Source organism: Callospermophilus lateralis, chromosome 6 (genome assembly GCF_048772815.1).
Source record: "Callospermophilus lateralis isolate mCalLat2 chromosome 6, mCalLat2.hap1, whole genome shotgun sequence".
In the NCBI taxonomy this organism is placed as follows: domain Eukaryota; kingdom Metazoa; phylum Chordata; class Mammalia; order Rodentia; family Sciuridae; genus Callospermophilus; species Callospermophilus lateralis.
In genome coordinates, this window is record NC_135310.1 from 161,726,527 (window position 1) to 161,740,925 (window position 14,399).

At 48.3% G+C, this 14,399-nt stretch overlaps 1 protein-coding gene and 1 pseudogene across 1 annotated transcript in view; both read right to left on the minus strand.

Moving 5' to 3' along the window:
- LOC143401644 (uncharacterized) overlaps nucleotides 1–14,399 on the minus strand; it is a 742,139-nt gene that overhangs the window by 548,966 nt on the left and 178,774 nt on the right. The window lies entirely within an intron of this gene.
- On the minus strand, nucleotides 11,224–12,446 carry LOC143637759 (growth arrest-specific protein 7 pseudogene; annotated as a pseudogene).

Genomic DNA, 14,399 nt, shown 5'->3' on the forward strand with positions numbered 1-14,399 from the left:
AGTGCAGAGAGTGCATTTGAATGCCATCTCCTCCCAGCCCTTGTGATAATCCCATTCCCATCAAACAGGCACAGAAAGTGCAAAAGTGACAACCAAGGACCGAACTGGCAGGTGACAGTATAATGTGGGATTTCACAGATTCCATAATAAATTCCTTCTTACATACCTATATGTATATCCTATTGGTTCTGTTTCTCTGGTGAACACTGATACAGCATTGTCAAATTAAATGAGTTAGTGAGTGGACAGCACTTGGAGCTGTTGTAGGCACCTTGTAGCGGCCCCTTTGATGTGATTTCACCTCCTTACCCACTCCTTCAGCTGGTGGATTGAGTTGTGTTGATATTTAGAAGGGGACCCATAAGCTCTGGCTCATACAGTAAAAACATTTCCTGGAGAGTGGACAATCTTGGAGGGTGAGTAGACCTGCATTTGCTGACAGATATAACTGCCTTAGCCCAGGTAGACCCCAACAAAGGGGTAAACTGGACCTTCAAGGCTCATGATTTTACAGAGGCTGACCCAGAAGAAATAGCCTACACTGTCCTGTGGAACAGGATCAAACTCAGACTCAGGTTCAAATTCTGACTAACTATGAACACTTATGCTAGTTTCTTCATCTCCATGACTGGAAGAATATGTGCCTTTAATAAATGTTAGCCCCTCTTCGTTAGAAACAATTTTTAAGATTTCCCCTGGGAAGAAGTTCCACGTGTCTTCTCCTAACGTCATGTGTATTCTATATCCTGTATGCCATTCCATCGTATTTTGTATCAGCAAAATATCACCCAAGGAGATTATAGAATTCAATACAATCTCATGGTTTTCTGGTTCTTGCCCAAGAAATGGCACAGGGAGGCCTTAGGAAATTCGTGCAATGAAGCTGAAATATTTTATTGATAACAATTTTATTGAGACCAGGGGTATTGTAGCAAATGACCTCCTAGGCCTGTCTCTTTTCACCTTGGTGAACATTGGGGCCAGGGATGGGTGGGGAGAGATGGCTGGGGCTAAGAGGCAGTGCCTCTGGTGTAAGAAGGTACAGGGCCTGGGGGATGTCACGGAGTGTGCTGGTTTGGGCACCAGAGGACCCCAGATTCCAACGTGGGTTCCTGCCACTTCCTAGCTGTGTCACTCGGAGCCCATTGCTTAACCTTGCAGGCCAATTTTTTCTCTGTGGAATAGGGAGGACAGTAATACCCTCTTAGGGCAGTAGTGAGGACCCAGGGGTGTCATTAAAGTTCTCAGCTGCTATGATCACTACTTTCTCCATGGTCCAAACCTGGGCTGAGGCGCCCGGGTCCAAGGCCCATGCAGGCGCAGGCGCACAAACTCCCACCAGCCAGGTGAGACCCAGACAGCTGCCTAGCCCCTGGATTTTAATCCTTCAGGGTCAAGGGGGTGGGCAGACTGGGCTGCGGGCTGGTCCTCCTGGCCAGTCAGACCTCGCACTCGGGAGTGAACCCAGTTACCGCCTCTGTTTCCCAGGTGGAGGGGTGGCGCTGCTGGCCATGGCAGCTCCACTTTGCTGTGTGCCAGGCACTTAACTTGTGCGCTTCCATGCTCGGACTGCACAGAGAGGTGCAGTGCCATGCCCAAAGTCACACTGCTGGGACGTGGTGGGATGGACTTCCAACACCCGCACAGGCCTTCACCCCTTCCTTTCCTCCAGTCCTTCTCCCAGCAGTGCTCACAGCTGGTTCCCTGAGGTCCTGGTGGGCTGCAGAGTGTGTATCTGGGACCCACTCTGAAGTTGGATGCAGCATGGTATGTGAGTTCATTGGGACAGGCTTTTTCCACGCCTTTTGTCCGATTCCCAGGAGGTCTTCCACCCCTAAACTATCTATTGGCCCAGTGTGAGAGGGCAGAGGTGGACTTAGAGTGACCCTTGTACGCCAGGGGTGGGGTCACTAGCCCAACAAAATTGGAATACTGGAGCCGAAGCCTTGCCTCAGGCAAAGGAAAGTTTGATTCCCCTTGAAGCACTGATTCTAGTCTGGGACAGTTGGTTGTCAACCCCAGAACCAAGGCTCCTCTCCTTGGTGTTGAACGTTTATCAAGTCACTTGCACACATCACTGAGGGGGGAGGGGAGGCCCAAACCAAAGTCAGACAGAAAGTGGGGACAGCGCGCCCCATCCCTGCAGCTGCCAAAGCCAGAAGGAGGAGAGGAGCCTCCCCCCAGGGTGGCGGCCCCACAATGGAGAGGAGGGGCAGATGTCAGCCAGACAACAACGTCCCCATGCACCACAGCACTGCTGCCCGGCCACCACTGCCTTTCAAGGCACTGCCCAGCATCCTCCCTGGTCCTCAGATAGGCGTGGCTCTCAGAAGAGCAGGGTGCTCATGCTGCCCACCTCACTTGGCTCCTTGACGAAGATTTCGAAGGACTGGAAGTTGTTGGCTACAGCCAACAGGATCCCCATCCCCAAGCCGATGGCACTCAGGAAGGCAGCCAGGACCAGGAGGCCCCAAGGCACAGGCCCCCAGAATGAGGGGACCCAGCGAGGGGACCCAGTGAGGGGACTCCTGGAGTACCAGGTGGTGGCCTCAGGGCCACAAGCCCCCAATGCCACCCATGGTGCCCTGAGCTCCCCCAGCAGCTGGCCGGGCTGACATCAGCTGCCCCCCAGGCTGCGGGTGGCACTTTCGCCTGATCTTGTGCAGACACGTCAGGGGACTTGGGGGGACCACAAAATGCTGCCCATGAGCCTGGGTCATTCGCTCAGATCCAAAGGGCAAGGGATCAGCCAGTGGCAGGGACCCGCGGGTGGTCTGGTGCTGTGGTCCCCTAGCTCCTGAGACGGGGCTTCTCCATGGAGAGCCACTGAATTCCCCACTGTCCATCACTCAGCAGCCAGTCTAGGCAAATGGGGGGTCACTTCTGGCTCTAGCTGTCCTGAGACACTTGGACCACAGGGTCCTTTTCTGATTCCTACTCCAGCATGCATTGTCGGGGACTTGTCCCCTCAGCCTTTGGCTGCTGGTGGGGAAGAGGCCCTCTTGCCACCTGCACTGAGCAGGCCCAGGTCCAGCTCCTGTTCAACCAGGAAGACAGAAAATCCCGAGGGCACAACCTGCCCACTTTGGCCACTGGGCCTGAGGGGAGGCAGGGAGGCTTTCAGCACAGGGGCCCAGGGAGGGCTCAGGAGCCAAGGAACGTCACCCAGCTGTGGCACAGGTGGCAGGGCCACTGTGCTAAAGATGTGTCCATTCTGCACCAGAATTCTGTCCCCACGGCCTGGAGCACCTATTCTCAAAGGCAGGTTGAGGCCAGGCAGGGGCCAGAGGCCCCACTGTGTCTCCAGGACGGTCTTACTGTCCTTACTGGTTTTGTTCCTGGAGAGACCTGCATTCTCCTCAGTGTTTAGAGCAGCTCAACTCACAGTAGCCAAGCTACAGAACCAGCATAGATGCCCCTCAGCAGATGGACGGATAAAGAAACTGTGGTCCCTATACACAGTGGAATATTACTCAGGTATAAAGAATGAAATGAAGGCATCTGAAGGTCAATGGATGGAGCTGGAGAGGATCATGCTGAGTAAGTAAGCCAATTCCAAAACCAAAGGCTGAGTGTCCTCTCTGACATGCAGATGCTGACTCACCATAGGGGAGAAGAGAAGAGAATTTCATTGGATGAGACAAAAGGAAGGGAGGGGAGGGACTGGGAGAGACAGGGGAATGAATGGACGTCACTTTCCCATGTTCACATAGGAACACAACCAGGGACACCCCACAGCAGGGCAAGCCACAGGAATGAAAATCACACCCCGTGTAGGTGACATGGCAGGATGCAGGCTGCTGTCACGGGGAGCTAAGAAGAACAAATTCAGAGACAAACCTGTGTTCCCACCTATGACAAGGTATAAGGCGCGATGTCAATCAGTGTCCTCATCAAAGATGAAGCGGGCTCTGCTGGCCTCTGGGAGCCAGTGTGAGGGAGCTGACACTCAGGTCACCAGAGTGGCCTCACCTCCTCAGGCCTTTGCTCCCCACAGGAATGTGGAGCCTCAGAGGCCCGAGGAGACCCTGCCCATCAGGGACAGGGCGGCTGTGGCCTTTGGTCCCCCTGCTGTCTCCTCCCAGGGGCAACATGCACTCCCTTCGTCCCATCCTGACTGTGACGTCACGGGTGGGGACAGACCTGGGGAGCAGGGACAGCCGGCAGCACCTACCTGATAACACAGTGGCCTCGGTTGGAGGCAAAAACCACGATGGGGGCGATGGAAGATTCCAGAGCTCAGTGCAGGGAGGTGAAGCCTTCGATGGCCAGCATGTTCATCTCGTCCACGAATGGCACGCTGGGGACCAGCTTGGACACTCCCTGATCGATGTACTTGTTCACCACCTTGTTGATCTCGCCTTGGACAGGGTCCCAACCAGTGTGGGAAATGTCACCTGCTCTCTTCTCCCCACCTCAATTCCCTCCAGACCCAACCCTGCAGCCTGCTTCTCCTACTGGCTCTCTGACCCCAGACTGGGTACTGGACCCATTCCAGGTTTGGTGTCATCATTTGAAAACAAGAATCATGCCAGGTGTGGTGGCACACACATATAACCCCAGCAGCCTGGGAGGTTGAGGCAGGAGGATCGCAAATTGGAGGCCAGTCTCAGAAACTTATTAAGGCCCTGAGCAATTCAGTTGAGACCCTGTCTCTGAATACAATACAGAATAAGGCTGGGGACGGGGCTCAGGGGTCAAGAGCCCCTGAGTTGTATCCCTGTACCCTCATATAAAAAAAAGAAAACAGGCATCATTGCCCCCAAATCCCACAAAAAGCCTTCTGTGGAGCTGTGTGGGGTGCAGTGTCCAGGAGCTGCCCCATCTAGCCCTGAGCCTGATGCTGAGATCCCCCCACTTGGGAGCCCCAGGGAGATGCATTTTCATATGCAGATTCTCCTCCACTGGACTCAGCTTTGGGGGCCCTGCCTGACAATGCCCAGGTTCATGAACTTTCCATCCAGTGCAGTTAGAATCCTCTCCCCAGGAAACCTGAGCAAGGAGGGTCAGATCAGGCCCAGCCTTGGCTCCAGAACCACCAACCTCTGCAGAAAGGCAGACCCACCTCAGGTCCCAGCCCTCACCAGTGCCCCCTGTCATCAGGATGGAGCTGTTCCCAAAGAACCGGGATCTGAGGCCTGTCCTCGCCCAGAGCCATGAAGCAAGGCTGTCAAAACCAAGTTCAGAGACAGATCTGCTCTTGGCCACTCATGGAGGAGCTTAGGCTGCTGCGAGGCCTCAAGGCAATAGTGGATTCATGTTGAACTTACGTTTTCAGGGAGTAAAGTGGTAATGGGCCTGAGAAGGACATAAAATTGGGGAAGAACCGGGTGCAGTGGCACACTCCTGTCATCCCAGCAGCCGGGAAGGCTGAGGCAGGAGGATCACAAGTTGGAGGCCAGCCTCAGCAACCTAGCAAGGGCCTAAGCAACTCAGCCAGGCCCTGTCTCTAAATAAAAAATAAAAGTGCTGGGTCGGGGCTCAGTGGTCGAGGGCCCCCGAGTTCAATCACCGGCATCAAAAAAAAAAAAAAAAAGTTTACAAAGGAGCAAGTGGGACCCACTGCCTGGTGTCAAAGTCGGCACCTTTCTGAGACCTCAAAGGAAGCTGATGCTGACCTTAGTGGGGCCAGAGCACACGGTGTGACCATGGCTTCAAAAGGGAGTGAAGACTCAGAGCCGTGCAGTGGGGGGTGCTCAGAGCCCAGAGCATGTCAGAGGCAGGGCCTCAACTTGGCTCCAGGCCCAGGCTTTGCCATGCATCCTCCCTGTGATCTCTGTCTTCTTTGGCTTCATCAACTGGCCCATCATGGACAGGATGTCTTGTCCCCCCTGTAGGAGAGAGGACTTCCTACGGCTGCTACCAAGGCCCATCCTTCTGCCTCCTGCGGGTCCCTGATGTCACTCAACTTGGAAGCCTGAGGTAGACAGGCCCAGCACAGCTCCCCTGAGAAGGATGAGGGGCTCCTGAACTCAGAGGGATCCCCTGGAGGTTTCCTCTGACCTACAAGAATCAAGCAGAGTCGTGCATGGTGGTCTGTGTCTTTAAAAATCCTGGCAATTTGGGAGGCTGAGCCGGGAGGACCACAAGTTGGAGGCCAGCCTCAGAAACTTAGTGAGGTCCTGAGAAACTCAGCAAGACCCTGTCTCTAAATAAATATTAAAAAGGGCTGTGGACGGGGCTCCATGGGTAAGCACCCCTGGGGTTTAAGCTTCAGTACAAAAAAAAAAAGACAACTCATATTGGTCTAGAAGTTTCTCGGTGGTGACAAGTAGACAGGGGAAGGCCCAGTGGACCATGGGCCCAGCTGGTGGCCAGGAGAGGTGCTGCAGGCGCTGTTTCTGGCCATGACAGCACAAAGGACATGGGTTTCATCTGCTGGCTCTGGTATCTAAGTCCCTGACAGGGACCTTTATCACATCAAGGGAGCAGCACAGATGGGGACAGATGACCCTCTCTTCCTCCCTCTGCAGCTTTGCAGGAATTCAAAGGTGCAGGGACAGAAGGCTCCTGTCTGAGGGGAGGCCAAGGCTTGCCCTTTATTCTGTGGCAGGATCTAGAAATGTCTCCTCATCTGTTGCCATCAAAAGCCCCTGCTGTGTCCCCCACCCCCCCACTCCAGGGGCGACTCCCATCAAATGTGCCCAGTGACCTCTACTTTTTCAAATTTTAAAGCATTTCAGTTCCCACTGAGCCATTGAAACACAAGCAACTGTGTGAAGGCCAGATTTATCAGATTTTTGTCTCACCAAAATGGAGTTTTTTAAAATTTTTTTTAAGTTGTAGATGGACACAATTCCTTTATTTTTATTTTTTATGTGGTGGTAAGGATTGAACCCAGGGCCTCACACATGTTAGGTGGGTGCTCTACCACTGAGTCCCTGCCCCAGCCCAGAAAAATGGTGTGTTTTTTTTTTTAATTTAAGTTCTTAAATTAATATTCAGGTATTTAAAGGTTGTGATATCTTACTGGTCACATTTATTTTTTATTCTTTTTGGTACCAGTAATTAAATTCATTGGCCCTCAACTCCTGAGCCCCATCCCCAGCCCCTTTTATATGTTATTTAGAGACAAGGTCTCACTGAGTTGCTCAGGGTCTGGCTAAGTTGCTGAGGCTGGCCTCCAACTTGTGATCCTCCTGCCTCAGCCTCCTGAGTTATTGGAATATGGTTCATATGTTTAATTAATGAGTTAAATAAAATCACTGGCACACATTTAAATAAGGAAAAGTAAGCCAGGCACGGTAGCACACATCTGTAGCCATAATTACTCAGCATACTGAGGCAAGAGGATGGTTTGAACCCAGGAGTTTCAGGACTGCTTGGGAAACATAGTGAGACCCTGAAAAATAAAAAATGAAAAGGGAAAAGAAAAGGAGAAATGAAGAAAAAACAATAGAGAGAAAAATTTTAAATGTAAAACCCAGGTGTGGTTGTACACATGTATAATCCCAGCAGCTCAGGAGGCTGAGGCAGGAGGATCGAGAGTTGGAGGCCAGCCTCACAACTTGGCAAGACCCTGTCTCTAAATAAAATATAAAATGGGCTGTGGATGGGGCTCAGGGGTGAAGTGCCCCTGGGTTCAATCCCTGGTACCAAAAAATAAAAATAAAAAGCCTAAGTTCAATGTAACACAAAGCTTAGCTTCTGGACACAAGTTCAGAATTAGAACTCTTCATTTCAGCATTAGTGTCACTCAGGGGCTGGAGGTGGCTCAGAGGCCATAGTCCCAAAAGAGGGAGAGACAGAGACAGACAGAGAGAGAGCAACAGGGAGAGAGAGAAGACAATTGAGACGAGGTCCATGCTGATGTTGGCCCTGATCACTTGACTGAGGTGTCTGTCGCACATCTCAACTCTAAGTGACTCTTTTATTCCTTCATTGAGCACTGGTATGTCAGGCAGGATGACTGAGGGCAAAGCATTCTTGTGAGAATTCTTTGGCATGGGAATTGGGGCTTTTTCCCACACTTGCCTATTCATTCAGTCATTTGTTTACACCAAAATAGCCTTAAGACTGTTTATTTAGACTCTTGGCTACAATCCACCATAACTTCATTTGTTATTCAATTGCCCAATTGTTCCAGCTTTGGCCAATGAGAGCATGTCCGGTGCCTCCTGTGTTCCACGGAGCAAGGTTCTTTACTGTGTGCTTTTCTCTTTAAGCTCTGCCATCCCCTGGGGAAACTGACACACACCAGAACCACTAGTGGATCTCCTGCTGCAGGCCTTTATCCAAGAAGCCCCATTCCTTTGATGTGAGAAAGCTTGTAGGAACCGAGATCTGGCTCTGGGATCCTCAGGCTCCTTGCTGTGCATTATCACTTCTAGGCCTATCACACTCTAACCCCAAGAGCACACTGATTAACCACATTTTCCAAATGTACCCCATCTGGTAAGAATGAGGCAGATCGGGCATTCATGCTGTCCTCTCCTTCAGTCCTACCACTGGGTCCTTCTGGACTTGGATTACCTATTTGCACCATAAGGAAGCTTGCTCAATATCCACTTTCCACTGTCCATTTCCAGTGTGCAGAGCCACAGGGCCAGGGTGGCACACAGTCACCACAGGAGCAACCAGGGAGCAGTTGCATGTGGACTCCTTCGGTGCTGCCAACTTGGCTAAGGTCTAGCGATGTGGAGGTCAATGCCTTTAGCTCCTGGCCCTAGATGTTAGGCAGCCCTGCGGTTTAGGGAAAACCTACATAAAAGAGACTCATCTAACTTTGATAGACTTCAGTATTTCTTAAATTTTGCAAACACAATCTTGGTTTTATTCATCTAGTATCAGTGAATATCACATGAACTACAGAGTATAATTTTTTTAGCTATTTGATTTTATACACCCCTTCTGATAATATATTTTATATGATTTTATACATCCCATTTCCAGCTAGTAACAAAACCATAAAATATTCAGAAGCATAAAAATATATTTTTTTAATTGTGTAAGCTTTTTCACATATTAAACTCAGAACTTCAATTTGTCCTTCAACATGCTGGACTGCTAAAATTTGAAGGTTATGTCACCTTAAAATTTACTTATATGGACATGACTTTATTATAGCCACTCTCTTTAAGGTAAGAAGATTAAAGATGTAGATTTTTTTTATGGTTTGCTTTAGTATATTATATATCTTTCTAAAATAAACTATAAGAAAGCCATTCTAATTCAGTGGAAGAGATGCTGAAAGATTCAAGATTAACATCCATTCTTAGCAATGGAAAACGGAGGAAAAGATCCATGAATTGTGGTCATAGAATTCTGCCCCCATGGGAGACAGAAGGGCCAAGCCAAAAGCCATCAGTGGGAAAGATGAAGAAAGGTGGGCTTTCAGGGCAGGGGTTTCTGGCTAGAAGCTGTTCCTTGCTCACTGTGTCAATTTTTTCTCCCAGCTCCCTCAGGCTGATTCTCTAGGCTAAGATGGAGGGGATGGTGTTTGCGTAGTCAAGAAAGAACGTGACAGGCTGAACCAAGGGGTAGTGATGAAAAGCTTCCCAAGTCACGCTTGGCTCAGGCTTCTCCAGGGAAGATGGACAGAGGGAAAGGAGGTGCTGGCACCAAGCGAGGGCTCTGGAAAGTTCAGAGGAGCTGGAGTCCCAGGTGGCAGGACACGCCTGGATAGCAAAGAGAGTCTGCAATGCTCACACAAGGGACAGCAGTCCAAACCCTATCATGCATAAGCAGATGGAGTCCAACAAAGACTTGCCCTAACCTGTCTCCCATGTGGGACTGACATTGCCCTATTAAGTCCTTGGTGGGCAGCCTGGGAAAGCAGTGGTCAGCATAGCCCAGTGTTAGACAGAACACCATGGGAGCAGACCCCATGTGGTTTCTGGCTCATCTCCATCTCTCAAAGGTTTTGGACATGCACACAGATGGAGGAGGTCTCCCTGGCAGAGCACTTTGGAAAGCTCCCTCTAGTGAGACTGGGCAGGGGTGGCAGGGTGGGGGTGGGGACTGCCTTGAGAAAGCAGCTGAGGAATGGAGGGATCGGGATTTCCAGAGACTTCAGAGAGGATGCCTGGTCTGATAGGAACGTGATTCAATGCTCTGACTTGGGGCTAATTTGCCGAATGAGGTAGCTCCATCCTGACCTCTCTGGGCAGGGTTGGTCAGGGAAGACAGAAAACAGGCCTTCCCAAGACCCACGGGGATGAAAAGTGGCCAAGAAAAGCCAGATTTGAACACCCAGAACACAATGAGAAAAACAGAGAGAGGGCCATAAAGGATTCTAGGTGCAGGCTGAGCTGATGGCACCTTCTATCCATGATTCTGATCCTGACATTGGCCTGGAGGCAGAGACAGCCCTTCCCTGATCTTCCAAAGCCCCGGAGATAAAGGGACCAGCTGGAGTATGGGCTTTGGGGCATCCAAGGGCACAAGTGTGTGACGGCTACTGATAGACCCAACCTGATCTTTTATTAAAATTGGGAGCCATCTTGCCACAAAGCCATGAAAAGCTATTTTTGGCTTTACTATAAATTACTGCAAATTCTGAACCTGCTTGAAATGCCTGCACGTGCCTTGAACTCACCCATGCCTGCCTCTCTGACCAGATAGCAGCCCTCTCTGAAACTTAGTGACACCTCATAAATATTGGCCTTCCCTGGCCAATGACCCTCTCTGAGGCTCTAATGGTCCTCATAAATTCTGATGTTGGGGCCAGCAAAAAATGTAAACTACCATTAGTGTGATGCTTGTTAGAGTTCTGTTATCTGTAACCCCCCTTTGTGTAACTTTCTGGGTTATAAAGCTGGGCTGTAGGAAAGGTGGGGCTGCTGTCTTGTTCCCGCCATTTTTGGAGGGAGAAGCAGCCCGGCCAGTCGAAATAATAAGTTGGCTTTAATTTGATTTTAATTGGAGTCAGTGGTCTTTTCTTGCGTCCTGGTCTAACAGCTACCCCTATAGAACTCAGCAGGGACCACAAAGTTCCAGCCTCAGTTTGTTCTGAGAGCAACAAGCACAGCACAGGGTTTGGGGGGGCTTCAGTCATGGAGACAAGGGCGGGGTTGCAGGTCTGTCTTCTTGGCCTGGGAATATTTGGGATTCCCCAGCTGGGCCATCCAGATCACCCTTCTGGAATTGCCAGTTCTCTCCTCTCTCCTTAGTGGACAGGAGAGTGGGTGGGAGGGCAGCTTCACCCAGCGGGAGCCCCCACCCCCTCTCCATGGGACCCCCCAGCCCCTCTCCTGGGCAGGACCCGGGGCCACACAGGTGTGTCTAGATCTCCCTGTCCATGGGGCCAATGTTGCCATTTTGTGCTCTCTGACCCACAGCTCTCTGTCTTTGGCCGGGTCCACTTTTCGAAGCAGTTGGTCCACAGGCTCGACTGTGCTTTGGTTGAACATGTCTGTCTCATGCCACAGCTGTGTGTACTGACACAGATGTTGCCGGATCATCTCCACCCTCTCCACCTCCAGCTGCTCCAGCTCCAAAGTGGTGGTCACCATCTCTTCAAACCACTTGGACTGGACCTGGTTCTAGAGGTCCACACAGCGCATGAGGTCATAGCCAGCCTGTGTGGACTTTCTCCATGCCTTCTTGATGTCCTCCTCTTTCTTGCTGGTCAACTTGATCTCCAGCTGCTGGGTCTTCATCTCCAGGTCTCTCTGCCACTCTGTGAGGGCTTTCTGGGCCTTCTCCACTGACATGTAGTGGCTCGCGAGCTGCTTGCGGAGGTCAGTGAAATGGTGGTCACACTCTTTCATGTCTTTCTTGAAGTTCTCATGAAAGTTCATTAGGGGCTTCTCTACCTCGCTGTGAAGCTTGGCAGAGAACTTGAGATGAACGTCTGCTTCACCTGCCAGACTCTTCTTCACCTGGGCCCAGGTTTCTCCCAAGGAGCCTTCCTCTTGTGCAGCCGAGGAGTTCTGAGAGAGCTTAGCCAAGTTCTTTGCATATTTTTCTTCAATCTTTATCCTCTCTTGGGTGAATTCAGACATTTCTTTCTGCATTTGTTTGCCTTTCAGTTGCTTTTGGAGCAGCAGTTCGAACCCAGCCAACTTGCCATTGCCTTGGGGATCCTTCTTATCAGCCCAGAAGTAGTCACAGTAGCTCCACTCAGTTGGCTTTAGCAGTTGCTGTTCAGGCATGGTGTCTGGGTGAGGGAATGTCACGCAATTTATCATCTTCTCTGTGGGGTCAACTTTATTTTCAAGATTATATATTTTGTCTTCATTGCCTGAGTTTCTATCTTCCAAATGGTCTTGTCTGTTGGTGATACTTTCCATTGAACTTTTAAGTTGGTTTAGTGATTCCTTCACTTCAAGGATTTCTTCTTTATTTCTTTTCAGGACCTCTAATATATCTTTACAGAAGTGATCTTTCATCTCCTGAAGCGAACCTGTTATTTTACTGCTTAACTCCTGTGCCTGCTCTCTTATATAATTCTTTACGTTGTAGAACAGTTTTACTAAATACATCCTGAACTCCTTCTCTGACATTTCTTCGATGGGTTCTCTTATGGGAGCAGCTTGGTTTGTTTGGAGCACTTTATTCCCTTGTTTTTTCATTTTGTTTGTGTGTCTTTCCATCTAGCCATGTGGATCTGAGGCAGGATAGTTTCTACTCTGTAGATTTGAAGTGTCCCTGAAGGTTTCCAGAAACTCGCAGATCTAGGCTCTGGTTTCTGCAAGCTCTGCCACACTGCAGGACCCAGAAGGCTCACCAACCAAGGACAATGGATGAACTCTGGGCAAAGAAGTAGATTTTGAATGAGTCAAGAACATAAAGAATTGAGCTGCACAGCACCCTGTACTCAAAGCAAGACAGTGAGGAATGTGAAGATTGAAGATCAAGGGTAAGGCAAGCCATGGGACAAATCAAGAAAGTCATCAAGGACAAAAGGAGTCAGTCACTAGCAAGCAAGTTAATGCAATAGATCAAATTCCAGAATCCTGGAAAACTATGAACCTAAAATATTAAGCAAGTTGATGGGCAAAGGCAGACATACAAAAGCACCAATATGGGAAAATGGGATTGGAGTACAAATATGAGCCCTAGTAAAAAAGCACTTGCCACAAATGTCTGCTATAATAAATACCTTTACAAATAAAAGTCTTTTTACTGGAACAGGTGGTAATTACAGGCAAGGCTATTCCAAAGTCTAAAGGCTTCATCTAGTAAATGGTTCATCTGAATAGAAAGCTAAATAAAAATATAACAGTGAATCCACTCTCATGTATAATATTAATACACCAATAAAAATCTGAATACATTTAGAAAATCACAAAGGAAGGAAGGAAGGGAAGGAGAAAGAATGTACTTTAGACAAATGCAATAATCATCTCAAAAGGCAGGAACCTTCCAAAAGCTCACTGGAATTTGGGAAAAGAAGGATTCAATTGTTTTGTATGGTGGGATCTCCATTACCTTTCAATATGCCCATTTAAAAAAATTTTGTGATTTTTTATTTAGTGTTTCTAAATCAGTAAATTTTGTTTGTGATTATTTTTTTATTCATTATATGTATCTAAAATATATACAGCAGAAACACTATGCTTTACACTAAATACATCATGCATTTATTATTAATATAATTCATAAAAATATTTTAAAAATTATTAGTTGTTGATGGATCTTTATTTTATTCACTTATATGCAATGTTGAGAATCGAACCCAGTGCCTCACACATTCTAGGCATGTGCTCTATCACTGAGCCACAACCCTAGACCCTGTAATTATAACTTTAATGGTTAAAAATATGCATCAACTTTCAATATTGATCTTGAAAGTGAAATATATTTTCCTGGTATACAGAGCTTATTTAGTCAATTTTTATATCATGTTTTGTAGTTTTTTAAACTCTGATTTTCACTTCCAATATGATAATGAAATCATTGGTCAAATATTGTGTTATGGCTTCTTTTTCTTTTATATTAAAGGATTGATTTTACACAATAGGATTCAAATTAAATAATACACAATAATCACAAATTATGTTGTAGGATCAAAATTATGGCAACTCTATCAGGATTACAAGCTGCTTTTAAAAAGCCAAACAAAATTGGAATAGAAGTTTACTTAACACTTAACTGTAATTCTTATGAATGTCTTGGTAAAAGAAAGAAACTCATTCATTACTGAAGTGAAGCAGGACTTCGAGGTTGGAGTGTTTGTCCTCACTGGTGACAAGCCAGCTTCGCACTCTCCCTCCACTCATGGTAAGGCATCAGGTTTCCTTGGAGATGCCTCCAGGGTTACACTGCTCTGTGCCCTGACACCATCTGAGTTCACTTTGAAATGAAGACACACAGAAGCTACAGCCATATGAGCTGGAGCCTCCTGGGGTTCTTGATAGGTTTCTCTGTCATATACTAAGGCATTTATTATGAGTAATTTGAAGTTTTTGAGGAACCATAATAGGAAATGTATTGACTATTGTTTCAGAGCTGTA